General features: G+C 34.0%; 2 non-coding genes and 1 pseudogene across 2 annotated transcripts; 2 read left to right on the plus strand and 1 right to left on the minus strand.

Moving 5' to 3' along the window:
* Nucleotides 1–9,853: 9,853 nt before the first annotated feature.
* LOC131171642 (small nucleolar RNA R71) lies at nucleotides 9,854–9,960 on the plus strand. Its single transcript, XR_009142300.1, has one exon. It is a non-coding gene; the product is annotated as a small nucleolar RNA R71 (small nucleolar RNA).
* Nucleotides 9,961–17,899: 7,939 nt separating this feature from the next.
* On the minus strand, nucleotides 17,900–21,310 carry LOC131171228 (uncharacterized; annotated as a pseudogene).
* Nucleotides 21,311–22,016: 706 nt separating this feature from the next.
* LOC131171602 (small nucleolar RNA R71) lies at nucleotides 22,017–22,123 on the plus strand. Its single transcript, XR_009142262.1, has one exon. It is a non-coding gene; the product is annotated as a small nucleolar RNA R71 (small nucleolar RNA).
* The last annotated feature ends 3,782 nt before the right edge of the window (nucleotides 22,124–25,905 follow it).

The raw sequence follows: 25,905 nt of genomic DNA on the forward strand, positions 1-25,905 counted from the left end.
TAGTGAATTAGGGTTCTTGACCCTTAGGGTTTTGGGGGAAAATTTTGAGAATTTGGTAAATTGATGTACTTTGACCTAAGACCTAAGTGAGGTTTAAAATGGTTAATTGGTGTAATTTAGAATGTGTTTGAATGGTTAAAATTGAAATGGGATTGTGAATGTGTGATGTTCAATTTTGGACAGCTTGACCCTTACCCATTCAAATAGGTATAACTGGAAATTGGTTACTCCAATTGGTGTGAGGCTAATTGGAGATGAAAATTAAGACATAATGCAACAATTTTGGTGAAGAAACCTTGCCCTAAAACGGAACACGAAGTGGTGTAAAATTAGGTCAAATCCGGGTAAGGCACACTGCCACTGTACAGAAATGACCAAATAAATAGTGTTTGTTCAGTTGGCCATCACTTGGTCTAGGTAGGTCCAAATGACCTGATTTTTGAACCATTAGAAAGCTATGACATAGTACTACAACTTTCATGAAGAATACAAATCCAAATTCTGCCCATAACCAAGTCAAATTGTCAACCAAATTTGGTTGCTCAAAACTGCCAGAACCAACTTTGGTACCCAGAATCTGGGTTTGGACCAATCCGGCTAGCCTTAGAAAAATGGCTATAACTTTAGCTACAAAACTGCAAATGGAGTGATTCAAAAAAGGAATTAAAGCTAAGACAATAAGAAACAACTTTGATGAAGGATATTTAGCCAAAATTCCACTATAGACAAACCAATGGAATAGTAGAAACTTGTGACCCAAAACTGAATTTTTTGAATTTTACTTAGGTAGTTTGGAAATTTAATTGGCAATCAATGCCAACAATTTTGACACCCAAAATGTGGTATGTGGGTGCAAATAGAGTTAATAAACCTATTTAGAAGGAAAAAGTTAACATTTTGGCTTAAATAGTGCCATGAATAGTGTCACCATACACAAAAATGTAAAGAACCGTAATGAGTAGAATAAGTTTGCAAAGAAATTATTGGAATTAATTATTAGAAATGGATTGAATGGATGCTGAAACACTTTAAATTTATGTGTTTCAGTTGAAAATGGATATTCGAAGGAAAAATGAAAATTGGAGTAATTGAGTCAACAAAAGAGGTTTGTGCACAACTAGTTTTCCATTTATAATGTTTTGCATATTTCCTTTAATTAAATGAGTTTATTTTCTTTATATATTATGTTTCTCAAGCATTGTACATATTTCAATAATTATGAAAATATGTTACATTATGAATGAGTTTAGTTTTGAGAAATGGTTAAATTATGACTTTATTGTTATTATGGATTGAAAAGAATTTTGGTTTGGAAAATTATGATTGGAATATGGTTACATGGGAAATGGATAAAATATGTTTTAAATTGTGATGAGCATAAAAATTATTGGATATTAGAATTGACATTGAATTGAATTGTATTGTGAATTTTATGCTCACAAAAAGAATAATGAAATTTACGAGGTTGTTTTATATCTCACTACAAATGCTCGACATGTTATTACCCATCCCTCATTTGTTGAGGAGACACTAGAATTAGCTTTGTTTTGATTACCATGGTACTTGCACATGCTTAGATCCTCCTCTTATCAGAGGTTAGATCTAAGTTTAACTTGGCCCTTTTCGGAAGTAATTTGTTGTGTAGATGTAATGTGCACGACGATTCGATCTCCCCGACCATAGAGAGTTAGAATCACTCTAAAGATGACCCTTACGGATTAGTCCTGCATAGTTAGTGAGATAAAGAATTGTTTTTGGATAATAAGAAATGGTGATTTTAAAATGAGATTTGAGCATAATTGATTTTAGTGAAATTAATATTTATTTCCATAAAGTGATGGAAATATTTTAAATATCCAGTTATAATTTGATGAATTGAATTTATTCCTCAAGATCATTTAAATAAATTATTTATATTATTGGCAACGAATATTTTGATTTTTAGAATTTTGATGAATTTTCAAGATGTCCAAATTCTTGCTATAATTTTGTCACTGTATATTTTATTACATATTAAATTATAGTTGTGCACCATTGAGTTCACCGCTCAGCGATAGCTTTGTATGCTGTCGCAGGTGAAAGGAATGTGGAGCAGCTGAGTAAGATTTCTTGAAAACACATTGGGACTAGCTCCGTGTATATCATAGGTATACCTTAGTATTAGATTTTGATGTATTCATATAATTATATGTATGTAATTTTATTTGAGCAGTTGTACAAAAATTCTTGTAAACTATTTTGGTACGTAATTAAATGTAAATTATTGTAATGTAAATTTGAGATTTTATTTACCTGTATAGTTTTGTAATATAAATTTTATTACCTTAATGAAGGTAATATTCAAAATTCTTTCTGAGTTTGGTGATGAATGAATTGTTTCCTTTATGATGAGTTTGACTTGAAAATTGAATTGAGTTGCTTGTAGTGAATTGGGAGATGAAATTGAGTTTATTGGAGTTGTGGTTGAGAAAACATATTGTAAGTGTTTTTCTTTTCAGGTTTTGAAGAACTATTTTCTCAAAATACAGCCGGCCCTCTACCGAAATTTTGAAAAATTTTCGTAACACCAAATTTTAATCGAGGATTTGATCCATGACCAAAATTTCAATTAAAGGCTTTTTAATAAATATTCAACGTTCCCACCACTATAAAAATGTTCGGAAATTGTTTCAAAATCCCTTGTAGTATATTTATTGGGTTACCGGTAGGTGAAGTATGATAATTCATTAGGTGTACTACGGGAGCATGTTATGCCTTACGGAGGGGTAAGGTGTGACATGGCCAAAAGAACCCTGCTTGAAGAACTTTTTTGCAATCTTTGTAACACTCATATGACCCCCATAAGGTAAAGAATGGAAATCTCTAATGACATCCTCTATCTCCTCATCAACTGAACATCTCCTAATCTGCCCATCTCCATATCTTTTAAACAAAAATGGCTCTTCCCAATCATAATCCCTCACATCAAAAAGAAATTTCTTCTTTTGTTGCCGTGTCAAATCAGGTGGAAGGATTCCACACACCAAATAGTTAACAAAATATGCATACCAAGGGATTATTGCACTAATGGTTACCAAAAGCTGCTCATTAGGAAAATAATCATCTATTGGAAGCTCTTTCCCTAAAGTATCTCCTTGTTCTTACCTCAATCTAGATAAATGATCTGCTACTACATTTTCTACTCCTTTTTTATCCTTAATTTCTAAATCAAACTCTTGAAGGAGTAATACCCATCTTATCAACTTAGGTTTAACCTCTCTTTTCTGAAGAATATGCTTTATAGTTGCATGATCTGTGTGCACTATTACTTTGGATCCCACAAGATAGGACCTGAATTTATCTACTGTAAATACCACTGTCAAAAATTCTTTTTCAGTAGTAGAATAATTTATTTGAGCATCATCTAAGGTCCTACTTATATAATAGATTGCATAAACCTTCTTATCTTTCCTTTGTCCTAAAACAACCCCAATGGCATAATCACTTGTATCACACATCAACTCAAAAGGTAATGACCAATCAGGTGGTTGCATAATAGGAGCAGATATCAAAGCTTCTTTTATCCTATAGAAAGCATTCATACAATCAGTATCAAAATGAAATTCTACATTTTTGCTCAATAAATTAGTAAAAGGTTTAGAAATTTTAGAAAAATCCTTAATGAATCTCCTATAAAATCCAGCACGCCCCAAGAAACTCCTCACTCCTTTCGCAGATGTTAGGGGTGGCATTTTCTCAATAATTTCTTGTGACACTCCTTACCTGCCTACAAAGTAGCTCAATAAGATATGCCACACAGTATGCCGGAGCACCATATTTTATCTCATTGATATTTCCCATTTCTCAATTTATTTACTTATGGGTCACTAAGTGAAATTTATATCATTTATTGAAATTATAAATTAATTTAAGGTTCTGAAATTTTTACAGAAAATTCGGCAGATTGCCGGCTAAAAATGGAGAAAACGGTTCTTCAGAACCTGTGAAAAACACTCCCAATTATTCAATCATATCCCCAACTCCAAATATTCAACACAATCTTAACAATTTTCATCAAATTCTCAAATTTTCATTCATTCAATTCATATTATACTCATATTCAATTCATAAATAAACACACAAATTTTCTTTATGAACATAATTTACAGATAAGTACATTAATACATAATTACATAAGTTTTAAATATACATGATAAAATAAAAGTCTAATTACAAAAACTTACAAAAGCAAATAATACAAAATATAGCCTAGTGTCCTACCAATGCACTGTAGATGTGAGGTAACACTGGACTCTAGCAGATCTGTCTCTCACCCAGTCTGGGGTCTGCTGGGTTCTCGCTCAATATCTCCAGTATCTACGAGTAGCAAAAGTAACGCGCTAAGCAATACCAGCCAATATAAATAAAAATAAACTAAAATGAAATAAATATGCAGAGTGAATGATGTTATTTTGTAAAGACTAATTTTTCTGAAATCAATTATAGTAATCGGTACTTTTATGCCAATTTTTCGGTTAGAATTTATTAAGATTTATTTTGGTTGCCCAAGTAACCTAGAGTAGTCAACTGGACTGGATAAATGGGTAAACTGGCATTGGGTACCAAGTACCTCGGGCCATCACACCATCGGTCACAAAGTGTCTCCCGGTGTGCAACAGAATGGCTATTAAGCCATATTAGTCATTAGGCACAAGGCCAAGTATAGGAATCACAATCAAAAAAGCTATTATATCACAGAATGGCACGAAAGGCCATAAAACACAGAATGGCATGAAGCCATATGCAGTATTGCTAACAGAACCCTATTGGCATGCCAACCTATCCAAACCAATCATTTTAGGCATACTAGGGCATTTTATACAGTTAATTATTTATTTACTTGTATTTGTGATGTGGATGTCACTATTCACTTGACTAGTCCCACTCAAAAGTTGACTTTTTAATTCATAATAAATTTATTAAGCCTAAGTTCACCAAGATACCACATTTTGCTTTTTATTTTTGTTGGCATTGGTTGCCAAACTCAATTCATAGCCCTCCAGGTTTTATTTCAAATTTCCAGAATTTGAGGTCCATGTTTACTGTTCCATTGGACCTTGCTACAGTGAAAATTTGACAAAACGTTCTTCATGAAAGTTGTTCCTTTATGTGTCTAGTTTAATTTTCTTTTTGAATCACTCCATTTGGAGTTTTGAAGCTCAAGTTATGGCCTAAATACCATAACTAGCCGGATTGTAATTTTTTCCAGAATTTCTAGGCAGAATCAATTCTGGTAGTTTTGGTGTCTTGATTTTGATGGACAATTTCATTTAGTTCTAGTCAGAATTTAGAGTTATAGTCTTCATGAAAGTTGTCCTAAATTGTCTAAGCTTTCCATTGATATAAAATTCAAGTCAATTGGACATTTCTATACTGAGTTATGACTAAATGAACAAACATTGTTTATTTGATCATTTTCCAGGGATAGCATATTGGTCACCCGGATTAGGTCAATTTTTAGGGCCACTTAAGTTGGTTTTCTGGGCAGGGTTACTTCACCAAAAATGTTGCATTATGTGTTTAATTTCACCTTCAATTAGTCTTGTACCAATTGGGGTAACATAGCTCAAGTTATAACCCCATGAACACACTGGACTCAAAGGGTCCAGAATGCAAACCATGAGGCAGCCTAACCATTCCCCTATTTGATGTCACAATTCACTTCAAATTTAGTTCAAACAATACCAAATGGTCACTAATTGACCATTAAGACATCAATTCATCCTCAAGTTCATCAACCCCCAATTGTTGGTTAAAACCCTAACCCTAACTTCCCAAATTTTCAATTCTTGTACTAAATTCATAATTTAATGTTCTAAGTGTTAAATTCCTATCAAGGGAAGCTAGAATCCTCATTTAATTTAAAAAAAATTCATCAAACCCCAACAATTCCTTGGCAGCTGAAATTAGAGTGTGCCCCTAACATGCATATTTTCTTGCAATTTCTTTAATTTCTAACTTAACTCAAGGTTCTAATCACAAATATAAGGAGAATGATAAGAGATTTGGCACTAACCTTGTTGGAGAGATTTTCTCCCTTCAATTTCCTTCACTTTCTTTCTTTTTCTAGGCTACCAAACACCTTCCCAAGAGGAGTTATCAAGGTTTAATGAAGGAAACTTAGGGTTTTATGGTGGGAATGCAAGGTTTAGAAGAGAGAAATGGAAGAAATTTTCATGGAGGTAGAGAGAGAGTGGGCTGCCGAAACTTGAGGAAGATGAGCAGAAAAAATTTTCATTTTTTTGTCTCAATTATTGGTATTTATCCCTTTTAAGTTGCTTGGTTAATTCCCATTGGTTAGAAATTAAATTTTATTCATTTATGACATCATGCTTATGTCATAAATTAAATTAAAATTTATTTTCTTTTCTCCTTTCTTTTATTCATTTTTAATTATTTTCTCACCAATTTTAATTCATATTTTATGTCATATAATTCACCTACTTAAATGGACAAGTCGATCAAAAATCGTCTCTGAAGGCGAAATGATCAAAATGCCCTTCGTTTAGCTTAATGAGCTAAAATTGTCTGTACCGATTGATAAAATTTTCTAAGCATTTTCTTGACATTCTAATGCCATCGAAACCTCAATGACTCTTCTCTGGAGTCTCAAAAATTATTTCACAGAATTTTCCTCGGGTTTAGGGTTACTAGCTGTCTTCACGGCAACTTCCCGTTAGGTCACCCATCACCGGGGCACCGGCTCATTTAACTTTGTTGTATTTTATTTCTAAAATTTTTCTTAAATTTTTCTTACCATTATTTGAGTTATTTATGACTCCTCACTCTAGTCTAAATATAATTCTAGATATTCTAGCTGGCTGAAAAGATATTAGTTACCAGTACAGTAGAATGTACAGTCAAGCTAAAGCGAGGATGTTATATTTCTACCTTTGCTTTGTTTAGCTCAATACCCCTATTTAACACAAGATGTCCCAAAACAATTTTTTCTTGTACCATAAAATGACACTTTTCCCAATTCAAAACTAAATTAAACTCTTCACATCTCTGCAAAACTTTAGACAAGTTAGATAAACATTCATCAAAAGATTTACCATACATAGAAAAATCATCCATGAACATTTCCATAATATCCTCAATGAAATAAAAAAAAATGGACATCATACATCTCTGAAATGTAGCTAGGGAATTATATAATCCAAATGGCATCCTTCGATATGCAAAGGTACCATAGAGACACGTGAAAGTGGTTTTATCTTGATCATCTAGGTGAATAGGGATCTGAAAGAACCCTGAATAGCCATCCAGATAGCAAAAAAAAAGGATGAGCTAACCTCTCAAGCATCTAATCTATAAATGGCAATGGAAAATGGTCCTTTCTAGTTACATTATTCAATTTTCTATAATCTATGCACATTCTCCATCCAGTTACAGTCCCAGTAGGTATTAGTTCATCATTTTCATTTTTTACAATTGTAATGCCCCCTTTCTTGGGTACAACATGAACTGAACTTATCCAATTGCTATTATAAACAGGGTAAATGATACCTGCATCAAGTGATTTTAAGATCTCTTTTTTCACAACCTCTTTCATATTTGGATTTAATCTTCTTTGTGATTCTTTAGAGGCTTTGTGATCATTTTCCAACAAAATTCTATCCATGCACACAGAAAGATGTATTCCTTTAATATCATCAATGGTATAACCAATTATCCTCCTATGCTCTCTAAGAACTCTTAATAATTTTTCAACTTCACAATCATTCAATTTAGCACTAACAATCATAGGATATGTAGAATTCTGACCAAGAAAAGCATGCCTGAGATTTGTTGGAAGAGGTTTTAACTCTACCTTCGGTGCTTCACTTCTTTCAATTATTGGTGGTGAAGTAGCATCTTGTTTCAAATCTCCAATCTTCTCAATACTAGCCACAGGTAAAGGTGAATTTCCTTCCAAAATTTGAGTATATTCTGTAGCTTCTTCAATCTCATCCCTCTTTTTGATGTTGTGAACCAAACAAGCATTTAAGGGATCTTTAGGATGTTGCTTTTTAAACACTTCTTCAACCAACTCATCTACCATATCGACTTTCAACTCATCTACCACATCGACTTTCAAACACAAATTTGAATCATCTTTCTTTTTCATTGCTTGAAACAAATTAAATTCAACTTTTCTTCCCCTACTTCTAATGTAAGCCTTTCATTCTTTACATCAATCATAGCTCCAATAGTACCAAGGAAAGGTCTACCAAGAATAATAGGAATGTGTACATCCTCCTCCATCTCCAATACTACAAAGTCCACTAGTATAAAAAATTTTCCAACTTTCAAAGGAACATTCTCAATCACCCCAATTGGAAATTTAATAGACCTATCTGCTAAATTTAGTGAAATGGTGGTAGGCTTCATTTCTCCAGTCTTCATCTTCTCATAAAATAAACAAAGGCCTTAGACTAACACTAGCTCCAAGATAACATAAAGCTTTATCTATACTGATATCTCCAATGTGACATGGTATTGAAAAACTACCAGGATCCTTCTGTTTGGGTGGAAGCTTATGTTGTAAGATGGCACTGCTTTCTTCTATAAGAGCTACTGTCTCAAATTCTTCCAACTTCTTCTTGTTAGACAAAATCTCCTTAAAAAATTTAGCATATGAAGGCATTTGTGCTAAGACAACAGTGAAAGGAATAGTCGCATGCAAAGACTTCAACACCTCCAAAAACTTCCCGAATTGTTTATCTAACTTTGCTTTCTGAAATCTTTATGGGAATGGTAAAGGTGGCATGCAAACCTTAGGTGCTACATATTTAGGTTCTTCATCTTTACTCTCTTTCTCTTTATTTCCTTTTTCTTCCACTGAACTCTCTTTTTCAACTTCAACTCTAACCTCAACTTTAGCTTTTTCATCTCATTCTCTATGTTTCTCCTCTTTAACTTTCTTTTCAATATTTTATCTCCACTCTCCAATATTTTTTCACTTCTCAATGTAATAGCCTTGCAATGCTCCCTTGAATTTTCTGGTTGGCTAGGAAGCTTTCCAAATGCTTTATTATTTGAAAAGCTAGCCTGTTCAGCTATTTGATTCTCTAACATCTTGTTGTGTGTTGCTATTTGATCCACTTTAGATGCTAATTAAGAAATCATATCTTGTTGACTTTGATGGCTTACTATTAGAGTTTCAATCATGGCTTCTAATCTAGCTGTCTTGTCTAGTTGTGCTTATTGTGGTGGAGGTTTTTGTTGTTGTGGTGGAGCAGGTGCATTTTGAGGTTTAGGAATTCCAAAAAGAGGACCTCTATTCTGCTAAAAATTCTAATGTTGTTAATACCCAGAAGGTTGCTGAAAATTTTGGTGTTGTCCCTGTCTACCTCCCTAAGAGAATTAGGGTGGTTTCTCCATGCTGGATCAGAAGTTGTAGAAAATGGGTTACCACCTAGTCTTTGATTGCAGTTCCCCATGTAATCCACTCGCTCACTTGAAAAATCTTGACCAAATGTAAGAAAATCAGTTGCACAGTTGACATTTGCAGCTCCAACATCTACTGAATTACTTGAACCTCTAACTGAAGAATTTACTTTCATGCTTAGCTTGTCCATCTTCCTTGTCAAAGCATCAAACTTAACATTAATCATATTCATGGCATCAAGCTCAAACATACCAGTTGGTTTTTTTTATCTCATTCCTCTCACAACTCCACTAATAGTTGTTATAAGCAATTTTATCTAAAGTAGAAAAAGCTTCATCTTTAGATTTCTCTATAAGATCACCTCCAGAAGATGCATCAATTGTACTTCTAATAGCTGGTGAAACTCTATTGTAAAAGTGTTGAACAAGCATCCACTTAGGAATCCCATGGTGTGGACAGCTCCTTTGCAAATCCTTATATCTCTCCCATGCTTCATACAAGCTCTCATCATCTCTAGGTTTGAAAGAAGTTAGCTCATTTCTTAGCTTAGCTATCTTGCTTGGTGGAAAATATTGAGCTAAAAATACTTGAGAAAGTTCATCCCATGTTGTGATAGAACCCGATGGCAAAGAATGTAACCACTCTCTAGCTCGGTCCTTCAAAGAGAAAGGGAATAATCTGAGTCGAATTGCATCATCAGAAACTCCATTTATCTTCAGCATATCACTGATCTCAAGAAAGTATGCTAGATGAACATGTGGACTGTCACTTGGACTTCCCCCAAATTGTGATTGTTGTACCATCTGACACAGTGTAAGTTTCAATTCAAAATTATTAGCTTCTACTCTTAGTCTTGTGATACTTGGCATGAAATCCCCAATGTTAAGATAGGCATGATCTTTCATAGAATGGTTGTTATTGTTGTTGGCCATTTCTTCTTGTGGTTGCTCTTGCTCTTGTGCTCTTTCTTGTTGTTGTTGAGCTCTAAATTCAACTTTTCTCTTCTTAGCTTCTGCTCTTAAAGCTCTTGCTGTCTTTTCTATTTCTGAATCAAAGAATAAATTGATTTCTTCATTTTTTTTCCTTTTCATAAAATAAAAGTACCTGAAAAATAAAATAAATAAATTCTCAAAGTAAAATGGTAAAAGAAATTAAAAATAAAATACCCAAATTAACCAAACAGACAATCGTTCAATATCAAACAAAAATCAAATCCCCGGTAATGGTGCTAAAAACTTGATGCGTGAATCCTCAAGTATACGGGTCGTATAAAGTAGTAAAGTGATAAGTCAAGTATCGTTCCCACGAGGATTTGCCGTTTAAGTACCAAACTATGAATGAAGCGATTATTTGTGCTAATGATTGATGAATAAATGGTAAATATAAATAAGCAAAGTAAAATTGATAAATCTAACTAAAATGGGTAAAGAGCAAGCAAATAAATTCTAAATTTAGATGCAATTGAACTAAATTAATAACTAGTAATTTAAATCAAAGTTTAATTATGATAAAAAATGATTTCAAAGTTAGTGGTTCATGCATAAATTAATTAGGATTTGTCTTGGTTATTCCAATTTAAAAGAAAAATAGAGTTTGAAGGTGATTGATTCTAAATTCCTTTGATATCGTTTTCAAGCAAACCAAAGTGTGTTTTAAGATAACCAAACCTACTTTCGTACGATATTTGATTAAATTAAAACCCATTAAGTTTTGTAACCAATCATTAAATCCTCTTAAAAACCTAGTTTATTTCTAAATCTAGGTGATTTTATATTCTAATCCTTGATTATCTATCAATGATCTTCACATTTCGATCCTTTAATCAAAGATTAACACAATACCTGGTAGCTGTCGAATCTACCAGAAATTAAATTAACTGAAATTACCAATTATGAAATGTTTTCTGTAGTAAGTGGTAAATCCAGGTTGAACCCTAGAGACTGAATTATTAAATTTCGTGCGCTTGTGTAATAGAAAAAGAAACAAAGGTTAGGGCGGGGGGGTAATTCGCAATCCAAAGAAGAATTCAAAAATAAAAAATTAAGATCTAAAATTAAATAAGAAATTCTCAAATTAAACAAACTTCAGTCCAAGGCAATTCGCATTCCAGTGCATTGATTCGATTATAGACAAAAGAAATACAGTTATCTCTTATTGAATACTTAACGTAGATTTACCAAACAGCGAGGTAAAATCCCTAACTTCCCTATACTCATCAATTCGAGCCCAGCACCCTTGTTGACTCTAATTATTAACTGAATTGTTATTAAGCAATCCTCATCAAATTAATAACTGCCTTAAGAATAGGAAGTAGTTAAGCTGAACAATAATTTACGAAGCATAAATCATTTAATTCACTCTATTGTTTTCTTAGGTTATTATCGAAAACTGGGATCATAATCAATAAAACCTAATTGCTACTCATGTTCAATCTTACACAACAATTACGGATAATGAAGATGAACTAGCAATTGACTACATCAAACAATTAACTAATAGGCCTTTTTAGCAAATCATTCAATAGATCAAAGACAATGAAATCAGAAAACAATAGATATTTAAAAAGACATAAATTAAATTAAGAACCTGGTCTCACAAATCAAGCAAAAGAACTTGAATCCCTTGAACTGAATTAAAAACTTAGCCACTCATGTTCATGGCTTACAGAAATATTAAAGAAATCTAGAATGTGAATAGAGAACGAAAGTCTAATTCTCTTTTTTTGAGAGGCTGCTCAATGGTCCCTTGTGTCAGCTACTGCCTCTTCTATTTATAATAAATGATCTAGTGTTAGGTATTTAGAGTCTCTGTTAAAAACTGCAACTGGAGCAAAATCAGGAAACTGATTATCGACGAATACACGGCCTGTGTATCACTACACGGCCCAGGGCCGTGTAACTTACTGGAGCTGAATGGGTATGTCTTGCATTGGCACAGAAGGTTACACGGGTCTCCAGGATTTACACGGGTCAAGTTACACGGCCCGTGCACTTTGTTTCTTCCTCGGTTCTCTGGATTTCTTCTGGCAGAATGTTACATGGGTCTGTGGTTGTGTTTACACGACCCGTGTACTTTGTATTAACAACACTTCTCAATCCTTCGACCTTTCCAAGTTTCCTTCCACACTTCTATGTTCTGGGACTTCACCAAAACCCTGAAAAATACAACTTCTCCATTCAACACAATTATTTAAATAACTCTCTAAACATATGCCTAATAGATAATTATACTTTAATCAACTGAATTAGGCATAAAGATACCCCAAAAACATTAAATGTGATGAAAGTAAAATTAATCAATTATGCACTTATCAAATTCCCCCACACTTATTCCATACTTGTCCTCAAGCATGACTTAAATTCTCAATCAACTCCACTTTGAAGTTCCTTAACTTCACCCTATCACAACATTCTCTAGCAAAAGATTAAAAGATTGAAAGAAAAGGCAATTAAGGTAATAACCATCGCAATAAATTCCATCACCACCATACCAATATATCAACAATTTTTCAACACAAAACAAAAGGCTTGAAATCAATTAAGCTCACACAATTAAAGTTCCATAAAATTTTAAATCGATACATACCAAAACACAAGGTTAATTTATTAAGGCACAACAATTATAGCTCTTTACAAATCTTAGGGGAGATAGAAATGCCCCTTTTTTTATATATATTTGAAATTGTTACTTCTCTCTTATCACAATTACTTTTTTTTTTTATTTCAACCGTCACCTTCAGAAAAGTACCTTGCTCATATCCTAGCTAGCTTTTGGCCTGAGAATAAACTTGGGGTTCATGAAGATCCCTGGTTACTTTGCTTAACTAAAATAGAGATGTATTTTCAAGTTCAACCTTTTATTTCCCCTAATTTATGTATCTACATATTATAAAGTGCCTTGATAGATTAAACAAAGTTCTGAAATATGCATGACACTAGTTTAAAGCACACATAACTAATCATTTCACCATTAAATCAAGCCTAAATGATTTATGCAGAAAAAAAATTGCTCTATGGTATGGAAAAGAGGAAAAATCCATCATTAAAGTTACTATTACCTTACCTAAAATTTCAAAAATTCAACCTAAATAGAAAAGTCATTTCAAGGAGAAAGCACTTCTCTCTGAGAGTTAATATAGAATCATGAATCAAGCTTATAAGAATAAATTTATTTATTTATTTATCTTTTTTCTTTCAAAATTACAGCAATAAATTTCTCCTCCCCCACACTTGAAACTTACATTGTCCCCAATGTAAAGCCCAAATGAAAAAGAAAAGGAAAAAAGAATGCTAGAAAATAAAATAAGATAAGGGAAAGAAAACAAATCTGATTGTGGCTAACAAGCCACCCATGGGTTGCCTCCTAAGAAGCGCTTTTGTTTATTGTCGTTAGCTCGACATGGCAAAGCTCCTTAATCCACATAAATTGGGTTACTCAATTTGAGCTCCTCCACTGTATGCTCATGAAACCCTTCATAAGATGGCTTGAGTCTATGACCGTTGACCTTGAACAACTTATTAGTTCCTAAACTTTGAATTTCAACTGTACCATAAGGAAACACATTAGTAACAACAAAGGGTCCAATCCAACGAGAACGCAACTTACCAGGCATCAGCTTCAATATGGAATTATACAATAAAACTTTTTATCCAACCACAAACTACTTCCTTAGAATTAGTTTGTCATGGAATGCCTTGGTCTTTTCTTTATAGATCTTAGAGTTCTCATAAGCCTCAAGTCAAATTTCCTCTAATTCCTGCAATTGTAATTTTCTTTCCACACTAGCAGTATCCAAATCTAAATTACAATGTCTAACAGCCCAATAAGCCTTATGTTCTAACTAAACAGGAAGGTGGAACAACTTACCAAATACCAATCTATAGGAGGACATACCTTTGCGTGTCTTATAAGCAATCCTGTAAGCCCACAAAGCATCATCAAGTCTAAGGCTCCATTCTTTTCTATTTGGCTTCACTATTTTTGTAACACCCCTATTTGTATAGCCTGGTATATTTTACTGTTCCAGTGACCGGTGTCGGTCTGGATAATTAAGGGGATTAGAACCACACTTAAGACAACTAGATAAGCCATAAACACAAATAATTAGTAATTGTCAATTAGTTAAGTATAAATAAGAAAAACAGAACATAAGAAGTTAAACGAGCCGAGAGTCACAGTGATGGGTGACCTTCTCGGGAACGACTGTGAAGTCGATTTAAACTTAAATTTCGAACCGTAAATGTGACGCTGCGGTCCTTAGGACCATTACGAAAATAGTGGAAAAGAGAAAATCACGGAAAAAGGTTGTTAAGCCAGTCAAATAATTAGGTCAGGGAGCCAAAAGAAATATTGAATTATTTGCAAACCGGGTTGAACCGGCGAGGGGCAATTTGGTCAATTGACCCCGAGAGCTGACTCCTGACCTAACTATCAAATAAAATCGAAGAAAAGAAAATTTTGGAGTCAAGAATTAAATTAAAGAACCAAGGAAAAACAAATGAAAAAAAAAAGAAAATGAAAAAGTGAAGAGAGATGACATCATGCATGATGCCATAAATACTATAATTAAAAAAAATTATTTAATTGGATTTATGGTCTTCCATAAGATAAAAATACAAGAAAAGAAAGAAAAAAAAAACAAAAAGTCTTCTTCTTCCCTAAGTTGCCACCCTCACTCTCTCTCTCCCTCTCCCTCACCAAAATCTCCATTAAAGCTCATTTTGAGCTTGATCAAACCTACAATTCCACCATAGAAAGTTAAACCTCCAACATTAAACCTTGATTTCAAGCTTGGATAGAGGACTTGACAACAAAAAAAAAGAAGAAAGGAAGAGGTTGAAGGGAAAGAAAATTCTGCACTAAGGTTAGTACACTAAATTTGATTTTCTAGTTGAATTAATTGTGTTTATAGCTTAACTAACTTAGAAATAAACTTAAAATGAAATGAAATTAATTGTTGGAGGACCAAACCTTAATTTCGGTCAACTAGGGTTTTGATGTGTGTATGCATGAGTTTGATGGACTTAAAGGTGTATGTGATCTTGTTTGGGTTGAAGAAGCATGTATATAGGCATTGAATTGGTTAAATGCAACAATTTAGTGAGTTAGGGTTTTGGACACTTAGGGTTTAGGAGACAAAATTTAGAGAACTGATGGAATGATGTATTTGACCTAGTTTGAAGTGAGAAATGGTCATTTGTGACCAAATGAAGTGTTTTGGAAGTGTTTGAATTGAGTTTAGATTCGGATTCAATGTGGTCATGCTATTGGCAGCATGACCAAGGTCCCTTTGAGGGACCAAAACTGAAAATTTACAAGTCCAATCGGTATGAGACCAGTTGGGAATGAAAATAGACATAAAATGACACAATTTTCATTTAGGAAGCATGCCCAAAAAGTGACCAAAACCTAGTGAACAAATTGACCAAATCCGGAAATTCTCAGTCTGCTCTGTACAAACTGACCAAATGAACAGTGTTTGTTCATTTTGCCATAACTTGAGCTAGGCAGGTCTAAATGACCTAAAATTTTACCAATGGACAGTTGAGATATAGACCTAAAACTTTCATGGAGAACACAAACCCAAATTATGCCATTAACCAAGTCATTTGGCCACCCCAAGTTGGTAACCTAAAACTGCCAGAACCAAAATTTGCCCAGAAATCTGGGTTAAGTCTAATCCGGCAGCCACGGTTCAAATGGCTATAACTTGAGCTAAAAAACTCCAATTGGAGTGATTCAAAAAGGAGAATAAAATTAAGACAATAGAGAACATTTTCTATGAAGAAAGTTTTGCCAAATTCTAACAGTAAAATGACCAATGGAATAGTACAACTTAAGACACCAAAACTAAAAATTTGCAAAATTGCCTAAAAGACTTAGAATTTGAGTAAACAACCAAAACCAACAAATTTAGTGACCAAAATGTGGTATGTGGGTGAAGTTGGAATTCCCATACCTATTAAACCTTAGAGAGTCAACAAATTGACTTGAATAGTATAGTGAATAGTAACCCCAAAACACAAAATTTAAAGAACGTCAAATTTAGCACATTAGAGCTAGGTAAAAGTGAATTTAAATTTATTCTTGGATTTATGCTAAGTTATGATACTGAAACACTGTGAAACTGTGTGTTTCAGTGGAAAAGAATACCGGTAAAGAACCAGAGGAATCGAGTCAAGGCCAAGAGGCGACTCGCTTAAGGTTTGTGCACAACGTATAATTTTTGTAAATTATCTTCTGCATATTGTTTTGAATAATGTGAAATATTGAATTGTGACATTATTATAATGCTTTTGATTTAAATTGTTGAAAGTTATTTGTATGTACTTGAAATGGCAATGTTTAGCAAATTGTTAAGATAAGTTTTGAAACCACAGTGTCATGACCATATATTTAAACACCTCACTAGCATGACTAGTGGGGGTAATCAGTTTCGAATTTTGATTCCTTCTCTGGCTGAAGTGTTGAGGTGTGTGCCAATAGAAGAAGAAATTGAATGGATATCCATATATTTGAGCTAGCTAGCCTTGTGATGTGACTTCTCCTTAGCCTCTGGCTATTGAGATTATATTTGTTTCGAATGGCATGATATAACTGTGGGTTTTATAAAATGTGTTTTGATACTTCGAAATGAAATTGTTTGGATTAAAATCTCATAATTCAGGTTTTGTATTTAATTCTCATGTTCAGTCAAATTTTTGAATAAATGTGATTTAAATTATGCATAAAGATTATTTTAGTATGTTGTGCACCACTGAGTCCTAGTACTCAGCGATGGCTATTATTGCTGTCGCAGATATAGAGACTAGAGGAACAGCAAATTGAACTGCTGGGGATTGAGGAGCTACTTGCCTTGAAGCTATCGGGTATAATTTATACCCTGACTGTAAATATTTATCTTGATATATGTATTGCACGTAAATGTATGGACATGTAAAATTGGTCTTGAGCAGCTTGTACAAAGTTTGTATAAAGTTTGTAATCAATTGAGTTTGGATTTTCCTAATGTAAATTTTTAGTATGATGTATATATAATTGTTTATCTTTAATGAAATATGAATGAATGAAATTGATTGACAGTATCTTAAGGATTGTTGAATTTTGAAACTTGAGAAATTGGTTGAGATTGATTGTGAATTTGAAGAAGTTGTTGAGAAAAATTATTGGAAGTGCTTTTTTTCAGGTATTTGAAGAACTGTTTTCTCAAAATACAGACGGAACTCTGCCGAAATTTTTATAAAATTTGCGGAAAAATAAAATGGGCCAAAAATTTCAACTAGCTTTCAACTTTAATTAAATGTTTTGATACCAACTAGAAAATGCTCACCACTTAATAAAAGTAAGAAAATTGTTTTAAAATTTCTTGTAGGGTACTTAATGAGTTATCGGTAGGTGAAGTTCGGTAGTTCATTAGGTATTCTACTGGATCATGTTATGCCTTGCAGAGGGGTAAGGTGTGACAATTTTTTCCAAAATAGACTTGATTTCTCTGTTAGACACCTCTGCTTGCCCACTTGTTTGAGGATGATAAGCTGTAGATACTCTATGGAAAACACCATATCTCTTCAACAATGCCTCAATAATTCTATTACAAAAATGTGTGCCCCGGTCATTGATCAAAGCACTAGAAACTCCAAACCTGCTAAAAATGTTTGACTTGATAAAACCTAGAACAGCTTTAGAATCATCAGTCCTAGTGGCTTTGGCTTCCACCCATTTCGAAACATAATCAACAGTAAGTAATATGTAAACAAAGCCAAAAGAAGAAAGAAATGGACCCATAAAATCAATACCCCACACATCAAAAATCTCACAAACAAGTATTGGATTCTGAATCATCTCATTCCTACGAGTTAAACTTCCTATTCTTTGACATTGTTCACAATTTTTGCAAATCAAATATGAATCACAAAATATAGTGGGCCAGTAAAAACCACATTCTAATATTTTTCTACCTGTTCTCTTGGGTCCAAAATGACCTCCACATGCATAGGCATGACAAAATGCAATAATATATTGAATCTCATTATCAGGAACACATCTCCTAATAATTTGATCTGAACAAAATTTCCACAAATACGGGTCATCCCACACATAATGCTTAGCCTCACTTTTCAAGTTCTCTTTCTTAGCTCCACTCAAATCAAAAGGCACAACCTTAGTAACCAAATAATTCACCAAATCAGCATACCACGGGATCATACCTTGCAATTTGAATAACTGCTCATCAGGAAAAAATTCCTGTAAAAGAATTTGCTCTTCTTTTATCACTAACTTGCTCAAATGATCTGCTACCAGGTTCTTAGCTCCTTTCTTATCTTTGATTTGAAGATCAAATTCTTGCAGCATAAGGATCCATCTAATCAACCTTGGTTTTGCTTCCTTCTTTGCCAAGAGATACTTCAACGCTGCATGATCAAAGAAGATAATTATTTTAGAACCAAGCAAATATGATCGAAATTTATCTAAAGCAAAAACTATAGCCAAAAACTCTTTTTCGGTCATAGAATAATTGCGCTGAGCTAAATTGAGTGTTCTGGATGCATAATAAATCACATGAAAGAGCTTCCCAACACGCTGCCCTAAAACTACTCCCACTACATAATTTCTCGCGTCACACATAATTTCAAATGGTATAGTCTAATCAGGAGCCTGGATAATTAGGGGTGATATTACTGCAGATTTCAATTTGGCAAAAGCCTCCTTGCACTCTTCACTGAACTCAAAAGGAACATCCTTTTGCAAGAGTCTAGATAAAGGCAATGCTATCTTAGAGAAATCCTTAATGAACCTGCGATAGAAACCTGCATGACCAAGAAAAGAGCGTACTTCTCTCACAGTTGTGGGGAAGGGTAAGTTCATAATTAAATCAATTTTAGATTTGTCCACCTCAATACCCCTATTAGATACGACATGACCCAAAACAATCTCCTGTTCCACCATAAAATGACACTTCTCATAATTCAGAACAATATTTTTCTCAATGCATCTCTCAAGAACAGAAGTCAAATGATGTAAACATGCATCAAATGAATAATCATATACAGTAAAATCATCCATGAACACCTCAATGCATTTATCAATGTAATATGAAAATATGCTCATCATGCATCTCTGAAATGTGGCAGGTGCATTACAAAGCCCGAAGGGCATCCTTCTAAAAGCAAAAGTTCCAAAAGGGCAAGTGAAGGTAGTCTTCTCTTGATCCTCCAATGCAATCACAATTTGATTATATCCAGAAAAGCCATCGAGAAAGCAGAAATAAGACTTACCTGCTAACCGCTCAAGCATCTAATCAATGAATGGCAGTGGGAAGTGGTCCTTCCTTATTGTTGAATTCAGCTTGCAGTAGTCTATGCATATTCGCCATCCACTCTAAATCCTTGTTGGAACAAGTTCATTATCTTGATTTACTACCACAGTGACTTGTGATTTTTTTGGCACTACTTGGACTGGACTTACCCATTTGCTGTCTGAAATTGGGTAAATAACTCCTGCATCCAGTAGCTTTAAAATCTCCTTCTTCACAACCTCCATCTTCTATGGGTTCAACCTCCTTTGAGCTTCTCTACTTGGTTTAGCCTCATCCTCCAGTAAAATCTTGTGTATGCACACTGATGGACTTATACCTTTGATGTTAGCTATTGTCCATCCAATTGCTTCCTTGTGTACTCTCAGAACTCTAATCAATCTTTCTTCTTGAATCTTTGTTAAATTACTTGAGATGATAATTGGAAGTGTCTCATTGTCTCCCAAATAAACATACTTCAAATGCTCAGGTAAAGGCTTGAGTTCAAGAACTGGTGCCTGCACCACAGAAGGTAATAATTTTGTGTGAGATACAGGTACGTCAATCTTTGATACTCCATACCCTTTTGGAACAGGAGGTAATGACTACAATGCCATTACTGCCTCTTGAATCTCTACACTTAATGGTGGATTGGTACTAATTTCTTGAATTCCTTGACTAATCACCACTTCTAATTCATCCTCTATGCTTAACTCAAAAACATCCTGCACAAATGAATCAACAACATCAATAGAAAAAATAGAATGGTCATCAGCAGGATGCTTCATGGCATTAAAAATATTAAATTTGACAGTCTCTCCATCAAACTCCATAGTTAGGGTACCATCATCCACATTAATTTTTGTCTTGGCAGTTTTTAGGAAAGGTCTTCCAAACAAAATCAAAGCTGACTTTGATGTGGGAACACTATCGTCCATATCCAGAATGTAAAAATCTGTAGGAAAAATCAATTCTCCAACCTACACTAACACATCCTCAACTACGCCTAATGGATAAGCATTAGAACGATCAGCTAACTGAATAATGACACTGGTTTCTTTCAAAGGACCCAAATTTAAAGTTTGAAAAACTGAATTTGACATAACATTAATAGATGCTCCTAAATTTGCCATTGCACGTTCAAATTTAGAATCACTTATTCTGCAGGAAATAGAAAACGAACTTGGATCCTTACACTTAGGGGGTAATTTTTGCTGAATTAATGCCGACACATTTTCCCCCACACTGATCTTCTCATTATTCCTCAACTTGCGCTTTGTAGTGCATAATTCTTTAAGGAATTTATCATACTTAGGAACTTGTTTGATCGCATCAAGTAAAGGTATATTCACCTCCACCTTCCTGAAAGTCTCCAAAATTTCTTTCTCTTTTTCTTCTTTCTTATTTTTAGCCAACCTGCATGGGAATGGAGGAAGAACAGAATTATTAACCTTATTTAGTTTAGGTTCAGTATTTACCTCAACTTCAGGAACTTCAAATTCTTTTGCTCCATGCTTCTTCCTTTTCATTGACTCATGTGGAGTATGGTTATCAACTTCTTTCCCACTTCGTAACACTATAGCACTCACATTTTCTCTGGGGTTCATGACTGTTTGTGATGGAAGCTTTCCAGAACCTTGAGCTTCCAGCTTACTCACAGATGAGGCTAACTGACCAATCTGCCTCTCTATGTTTTGAATACTATTTTTGGTCTCCTGTTGAAACTGTTGTGTATTGTTAGCCAAAGCCTTAACAATTTCATCAAGTAACATACCTTGATTTGAGGGAGGTGGAGGTGGAGGTGGTTGATTCACTTGTCTCTGTTGTTGGTATTGGTTTTGCACCGGTTGATTCCCATAACTCAAATTGGGAAGATCTCACCATCCTGGATTATAAGTACTAGAAAAGGAATCATACCTGCATTGTGGCTGTCCATAATGTCCTACTGCATTAGCATGTTGCATTGATTCATCCTCTTATAATGCAGGACACATGTCAGTAGCATGACCCGAACCTGAACAAATTCCACATACCTTAACTGTTTGCATGTTCCCTACAACCAACTGCCTCACCAAAGAAGTTAGATCAGAAATCTGTTTCTCAAGGTTAGATGTACTTACCTCATTAACCTTCATAGGTGTGTGATCCATTGTCATTCCAAACTGCTGAGAATTTGCTGCCATGTTAGCAATCAGCCTCCTTGCCTCTTCTGGTGTCTTATCAACCAAAGCTCCTCCACTAGCAGCATCTATCATACTGCGGTCCATTGGTAGAAGTCCCTCATAGAAATATTGAATCAGAAGCTGCTCACTTATTTGATGATGGAGACAACTTGCACACAGCTTCTTAAATCTCTCCCAATACTCATACAAACTCTCTCCATTATACTGCCGCATGCCACAAATTTCTTTTCTTATGTTGGCAGCATGGGAAGTAGGAAAATACTTCTCCAAAAATATCTGCTTCATCCCATTCCATGAGTTGACAGATCCGGAAGGAAGGTAATATAACCAATCCTTAGCTGTGCCTTCCAGTGAGAAGGGAAAAGCTCGAAGCTTGATTCGATCCTCGGAAACTCCTTGAGGTTTCATGTTGGAACACACAACATGAAATTCTTTTAAATGCTTATGTGGATCCTCACCTGCAAGACCATGAAACTTAGGCAACAAATGGATTAGTCCAGATTTTAACTCAAAAGCAACATTTAAGGCAGGGTATTGAATACACAAAGGCTGTTGGTTTAGATCAAGAGCAGCCAACTCTTTCAAGGTTCTAGCAGCCATGGTTTCATTTTCAGAATTTGAATCTAAATCCGAATCTAAACTTAACTCCCTTGGAGATTGGACTCCTTCAGATGTACTCAGAATCTACTTAGCCTTCTTAGCCAATTTTCTCAACTGTTTAGCTGTATTTTCTACTTCTGGATCAAAGATCAACTCACCAAATTGAGAAGTTCTTGTCATAAACAAAAAGAAATCAAAGTAAAAATAGAAAAATGCCTCAAAACCCTAGAAAACAATTGAATTTGGTATAACACCCCTATATTCAGTGGTACATTCTACTGTTTTGGTGTCCGGTGTCTGTCCGAACAGTTAGAATGTCGGGAATTATACTTAAATGCTAGTGAAGATAAATAAGATAATGAAATACAATAGAGGGAAATACAAGAAAAACAAAGGAAAAATAAGAGCAATGAAATGTAATTAGGTTAAACGAGCCAGAAACCATAGCAATGGGTGACCGCACCGGGAAGTTACGGCGAGGACCGTTGACTAGCTCTGGACCGCGAGGAACCCTGGGAAATATTTTTGAGACTTAAATAAACATCTATTGAGGTATAATTAACTTAGAAAATATCAAAGAAAAATTAATTAATTAGTACAAAGAAAAACGAGAAATCACGAAAACGGTAAAAATCGGTGTTACCGAAAAAAAATCGAAAATGTAACTGAAGAGGGGCATTTTGGTCAATTGACACCTAGAGTTGACTTTTGACCTAAATGTCCATTAAAAATAAGTGATATTAAACTTTGAAAATGTCATGAAAAATAAGAATTGGGTACATAATGTAAATAGTGAAAGAATTGTATCATAATTGCAAATTAAGGAAATTGGAAATTAATTAATCATTAAGCTAACTTAGTGCTCCACTAACTATGTATTAAGTGGCCATATATAAGGCCTTAGTGGACAGCTCAACACCATCTTCTTCCTCACAAATTCACTTTGGCCGAATTTCATCTTCCATGAAAACTCCATTGCCGCACCTTCGCCAAGCTTCATGCACCTCCATTCAAGTCCTCCTTTCCACTAGTTTCCTTCATTAATTTTTGCATACTCAGCTTGGGGAAGCTTTTGGGAGCAAGAAAAGGAAGATTTGGTGAGGTTTGGGGAAAGCTTGCAAGAGGTAAGTGTCCAATCTTCCTACCTTTTTTTTTTAGTAATTTTGATGTTTAGGTTAAGGGGAGTTAATTGGTGATAAAATTTGAAAGAATTGTTGGGTTATGGGACTGTCCATTTTTGGCAGCCATGGGAGCTTATATTGCTTGAGTTTTCTTACATTAAATTGATGGGAATTGATGGAAATTAGTGTTGAATAAGTCAATTTGAATTGTTAGTAAATTAATTCCCATATATGTGTTATTGAGCATTTGATTTTAGGGTTGAATGAAATTGTGAAGGCTTTGGCAAATTGGGAACATTTCAGCAGCCTTTTGGTTCCATGAAGAGTGTAAAATTTTATGGATTTGCTTGATGAATTGTGACACTAAGAATTGATGAATGTGTATGTAATTTAGGCTTGGAATGTTTATGTGTATATGTTGTTAGTTTTGAATTTTGAAAATTGGGATTATAATTGATGTATTAAATGAATTGTAGTATGCCCAAATTAGTTATAATGTGAAGTGAGAAATGGATTTGGTACCATACCAAATCAGAATTAGGTAAGTGAAATTTAAATTTAGCAAGTCAATGTGTATGTGATTGGTGTTTGAGGAAAACATATAAGGGCAGTAGCGAAATTGAGCTATAAGTGTAAAATTATGACCCCAATTGGTATGAGGCCAATTGGAGGCAAAACTAGACATAAAATAGGCTAATTTTCATGCAGAAAGCATACATAATTTTGTCCGAAAAGTGACACAAAACTGACCTAATCCGGATTTGTAACATTGCAAACCTGAAATTTGACCAATTGAATAGTAATCATGGAAATGACCATAACTCCTTGTATATAGGTCCAAATGACCTAAAATTTATATTATTGGAAAGCTTAGACATAGGGCTACAACTTTGGTTAAGACCACCAAACCAGAAATGGCCATAAGCAAGTCAAAATGCTTACACAAGTTCGGGTATAAAACCTACCAGAATTGAAAATGACCTAAGTTCACAATATAAAGGCAATTTGACCAGCAATAGTAAAATGATCATAACTTGGTCCAGAAAACTCCAAATGACATGAAATTAGTGCCAAAATGTCACTAGGACATGAACCTACAATTTTGCTCTTTTGACCAGAACCTAAAAACCAAGGGAAACAAGACATTTAGCTAGAGCAATCTAGCATACAAAATCTGAAAAATTGCAATAAAATGCAATAAGCTTTAAAATGAAATTGGTAACATATACCAACACTTGAGGACTGTAAAATGTGACATATTGGTAACATTAAAATTAATTCACCTAGTGTGATTAAAGGTCAATATTATAGGTTGACTAATGAAAGGAATAGTATCAATAAAATTTAATTATGGAACCTTATGATTAGAAACAATTTAAATGAGTACTGAAACATTTTAAATTGTGTGTTTCAGTTAGCAAAGACTCGGGAAGAGAAAAGAACCACTGAGTCAAGGCCAAGAGGCGACTCATCCAAGGTCTGTGCACAATACTTTTTATATTCACTGCTTTTACTAAAAAATTTATTTGGAGAAATGAGTTATGAATTTATGGTTTTAGAAAATTTATTTGAGAAAAGTTTATTGCCTATTTTAGAAATGAAGATTTGAAATGAGGTTTGTTTGATTGCTGCCTGAATTACATTTGAACATTATAGTTTTAAATTGTGATTGTGCACAACATTTTAAATTCATTGTTTTTACTAAAAAGCTAATTGAATAAGAGTTATGAATAATTTTTTATTGTTTTGGCCTGGGGAATTTTATTTGAAATTATTGTGTTGCCTATGTTATAAATAGAAATTTTGAGATAAAATGTGATTTGTGATTTGTATGAAATATTTAAATATTATAATTTGAAATTGTTTTTTATTTACACTTGGCATGGTAATATCACTATGTTCCTCCTCCATTTATAGGGTGAGTATGACTATATTCCTCCCTCTCTGACTTATCAGTCTGAGGTAAGTATGGATGAGTACTCATTATCTAGCTAGCCACCTCTCTCATTGATTTCGATTAGTGGAGTGAGTATGCCTTATCGTGGTGTACAACACGGCATATTTGGAAAATTTTGTGTTATGACCTAAGTTGTGTTACTGATTGGCAACACTGTGTTTATTAAATTGTTTGATCAAATTTGTGTTATATGAGCTTTGAAAATTGTGATATGAAATTGTGAATTATTTAAATTGTGAATTGTCAATAAATGTTTTATATATTGCATTTTAAATTTTTATTGTGCACCACTGAGTAAATTTTACTCAGCGATAACTTTTTCATTGCTGTCGCAAGTAGAC

Source organism: Hevea brasiliensis, chromosome 12, assembly GCF_030052815.1.
Source record: "Hevea brasiliensis isolate MT/VB/25A 57/8 chromosome 12, ASM3005281v1, whole genome shotgun sequence".
Classification (NCBI taxonomy): Eukaryota; Viridiplantae; Streptophyta; class Magnoliopsida; order Malpighiales; family Euphorbiaceae; genus Hevea; species Hevea brasiliensis.